The following is a 4,563-nucleotide window of genomic DNA, read 5'->3' on the forward strand; positions in this document are numbered from 1 at the left end:
TGATCATTCATTTTTCCCTTGCTTCACTCGCAAGTTACCACATTCACTAGCCCTTTTTCTCATGCTAGGCATATCATAATGATTTAAGACATAAGTGGTGAGATCGGAGGCTTAGAAGTATGAAATTTGGCTTTTAAAACTCAAAAATCAACTTTGGGATGAAAACAGGTCCACGCGTACGCGCACTCCACGCGCACGCGTGGATGGCGCTTTCTCGAAGAACGGCGCGTACGCACCAAGTGCGCCTATGCGCGAGGGGTCATTCTGCTAAAAATTTTCTAAGTTAAAAGCTGCAGAATTTACAGATTCAAACCCCAATCTTCCGACGGACATAACTTCCTCATTTTAAATTGTTTTTCACTCGTTCTTCAAACGGCATGGACATCCCGGATCCAATTTCATTTCTAAACAGATTTGGCACAAATCAGAGATCCGTAGTTCAGGTTATGTCCCGTCAAAGTATGCCCAAAAACCATGTTTTCATACAAAACCACAAGGTGCCATTTTCAAAACAAGCCACTTTCAACTCTTTTCAAAATCAATCAAACATGCCAATTTCAACCCTTCTCTTTGAAATCATTCAAAATGTACCAAAATCAACAACAAGCCATCCTCAACTCACACATTGACACTTTACCAAGGTTTCCAAAACCACGTCCAACCATTTTAACACTTCTCAATCAAATGGCTAAAGGACAAACACAATATCATGTCGTACATCCTTCCTCATCCCAATTTCCAATAATACCATTTCCAATTAACCATCATTATACATAATCAATATCATACTCACCATCAACATGGTACCACCCATCAATTCAACCTCAATCATCCATCAAGCATATATCACAACATGCATTTCTCATATTTCACACAATCAAGGCATCAATATTCATAATCACATACATGATCACATCATATATTTCAACCATTCAACAACACCAACAATTCAATGCCTATCTTAGGGCCTCTAGCCTAAGTATTTCCTACCACATTACATATTAGATACGGGAAACCAAAACCATACCTTAGCCGATTCCCCAAGCTCAACCGGAGCACTTCCAAACCACTTGTCCACAAGCTCTAAAGGTATCAACACCTCCAAGAACATATTTTATCACACAAAACCCTCTTCCAAGCTTTCCAAAATCACCAATCAAGCTCCAATATTCACATATACACAACCTAAGCCACAATCATCATACTCATACACAACATCTCAATACCCAAACATCATAGAACAATAAATTATGGGTTTTGGTTTAGTTATGTTGGGCCAAGGGCCCACTTTGGGTCCGGTTGGACCGGTTTGGCCCGTTCGGTCCAATCTTGGTCCGAATTCTATAAAATTGGTACCAAAATTCTCGTCTCAATTTCCTCTATCATATTAAGCCATAAAAATAACATTTTTGGCTTTCTAGAATAAATTCTCATTTATGGGTTAATTAGCCGTTAATTAACCGGATCTTACACCTACTCCACGAGATATTTCTAAGGCTGAAAAAAATCTTAGATAAAACAGTAGAACAACTACTAAGAGTATTGTCATTTTGGTCATCGCTTAGTCGCTTGGTCATCGCTTGGTCTCAATGTCGTCATCCTCTAAAGAGCAAAAAGTTAGACATTCCTTAATTATGTAACCTTCCGCTATAAGATTTTAAATATCTCAGGACCAATAACAAGAAGAGAAAATTAGTTAACCATAAAAAATAGACGAAACAAATAGATTCAATTAAAACTTGTGAGAGTGCCAAAATTTACTTTTTAATAGGATACATTCATCTGTATTGCACTAAACCCACAACCATTGCTTCTTCTGCAAGATGAATAACTAGCTGAACCATAATAGTGAAAAATGCTGGAGAGAATATCATTTCCATATGACATAGCATCAAAATAATTTGCTATCGTAATCTATCTAAATTCTCAAGGGATAGTGATTTACCTGAGACTTCTCTGAAATAGTTACACAGCTCGATAAGCACAAATGTAACCTCCTTAGGCAAGGATCTTCTAAGAGTAATTGGCAAAATATATTCCAGAAGAATATGTGAATCATGGCTCTTTAGACCGATTACCTTTCGTTTTTTAATATCGGCACATCTAGAAATATTTGAAGAGTAACTATCTAGGAAAGACCCACTCTTTAGAACACCTAGAAAATATCCTTGTCAGTATTTGTCATTCTAAAGCACGAGACATGTTATTTAGAAGAATTAGGATACGGATGGAGTTGTTCTCTGATTCCCATCAACTGCAAGTCCTTACAAGCTTTCAAGTTGTCTTTAATCCTTTGTTTGTCATCAAATACAGTAAAAAGCACATGATCACGAACATTTTTTTATGTGCATCATGTCAAGACAATGACGAATAAAATTATCCTTCCAATATGGTAAATCTCAAAATATACTTTTCTTTTTCCATTATAGTGGGTTATTACCATCATTGAGTGCATCCTGAGATTTTTTTGACTACTCTCAATTTGGGACAAAATCCTTTTCCCTGATGATGTCAGAAGTGGGCTTCTTAGTTCTATAAGGCCACCAAAAGAGTGTTTATTGTGTCTATACTTGTGGTCATCGGGTAACCACCGACGATGTCCTATAAAGCAATACTTCATGTCAAACTTTAACCTTCTGTAGACTATATCAAAGTTACATGATAGACAAGTAAAGCTCGTATGTGTATTCCACCCAGAGAGATTATCAAGACTTGAAAAATTACTAATAGTCTAAAATAATGCAGCATGTATACGAAATATTTTACCACAAATAGAATTGTAGACATGAACACCTCTCCATAATTCTTTCAACTCATTAATAAGTAGTTGTAAAAAAATATCATATTAATAAAATTTAGGAATATTTTTAAAACTTTGGCCAAACTTAAGGAACAAAAAGTATACTTTATTCTTAAAAAATCTATCATAAAATTTTAATTTTACAAATCAATCACATATAATTAGAATGATTTATCCTAAAAATAGATAATCAAATTAATTTAGTATTAATTAACTATTTCTAATCCTAATTTAAAGTAGTCAATCCTATACATTATATATGCTCCCTTAGTATATTACATGATTGTAAATTTTTATATTTGAGGCTTATATTTTTTTTTAACAATTGTTATGACTACTAAGTTATATTCTAATATTGAGTTTAATATATTATTAAATATAATTTTTTCTAAGTTTTTTTTCTTATATTCTTTTATCTTTTTATTTTATCTTAATTTCTTTGCAGGTACGATCTTATATATAAAGAATATCAAGGATTCAAGACAACGTCTAGACATAAAGTTTGGAAACTTAAAGTTAGGATATTTTGATACAGAAATATAGATATAGTTTGTGGATGTACAATAATCAATGTTAAAGATATAGAATAAACTTTTAGTTGTTTACAAAAAAAAATATGTACGCATATTTTTTCATAGGAATTAAAACGTTGATTTATTGCATACTAGACCTTTTTCTTTAGTTAATTCAACTATTTTGTGAATTATTTGTTATGTACTTTTGCTAGTATTTGCATGAGTAAAAATTAATAAATTGAGCTTACCAAATAAAGTTAAATATTTTAAACAATATTTTTCATTAAAAATACTTTAGATATAAATAAAAAATTAAATATTTTTTGTGCATCGCATAGATAGGGGTGGCAAGCGGGCCGTCCCACCCCCTTCTCGCCCCACCCTGTCCCACCAAAAGCCCGCCCTGTCTCGCCTATTGAGGCGGGTCTAAATTTTTACCCCGTCCCACCTAACGGCGGATTAGTAGGTTGGGGCTAAGCTCGCCAATTCTCTTTTTTTTTGAAAAAATTATTAAACCAATTCTTTAGAAAAATATATAATTTTACAAACATTTAAATAAACTTATAATTTCTAAATTCACAAATACTAAAGTCATTATAATTCTAAATATCTAATAAATATAATCATCAACTAAATTTTTTAAAACAAATAATAAAACTAACATTGTCCAAAACAAAACAAACATTGTCCAAAATATATAATTAAATATTGTTTAAGTCTCTAATCAATCAAATATAGTCTAAATTACAACTTAAAGTAAAATGAACAAACATTCCAAATACAAGCACAAAAGTAATGTTCCAAATTCAATTATCATCTTAAAGTCAAAAGTCTGCCCCCCACTTCGCCGAAACCCGCCAAATCCCATGGATTAGGCAGTGCAGGTTAGGTGGACTTTTTTTTATTATAGCAATCTCAAATTTTTAGTCCGATCCGTTTTTTTTAGCGAGTTACGTGAACCGGTTCGACGGATTCTGGCCCACCTCTATGCATGGGTAGATACACCAGTTGGTTTTAAGGCCCAAATAATCCTTAGGTTGTGTTTGTTTTTTTGGGACTGAAACTAAGATAATTAAAAAACTAGGACTGAGTATTATGTTTGGTGCCCATAGATTGAAACTAAAATTTTAGCCTCAGAATATAGAATTTCAATCCCTTTAATACCTGAGAACATAGAAGACTGAAATTTTAATAATATTTCTTTTAAAAAATACTCTAGTTTAACTTTTTAAATTCTAAATTTATCCC

General features: G+C 32.8%; 1 long non-coding RNA gene across 1 annotated transcript in view; it reads right to left on the reverse strand.

Annotated features, from left to right (window-relative positions):
• Positions 1-4,563, reverse strand: part of LOC110265445 — a 14,711-nt gene that overhangs the window by 7,949 nt on the left and 2,199 nt on the right. Inside the window, exon 2 of the long non-coding RNA XR_002351591.1 lies at positions 3,681-3,686. This is a non-coding gene — a long non-coding RNA (uncharacterized LOC110265445). The remainder of the gene's footprint in view (positions 1-3,680; positions 3,687-4,563) is intronic.

The sequence above is a fragment of the Arachis ipaensis genome, chromosome B08 (genome assembly GCF_000816755.2).
Source record: "Arachis ipaensis cultivar K30076 chromosome B08, Araip1.1, whole genome shotgun sequence".
Lineage (NCBI taxonomy): Eukaryota > Viridiplantae > Streptophyta > Magnoliopsida > Fabales > Fabaceae > Arachis > Arachis ipaensis.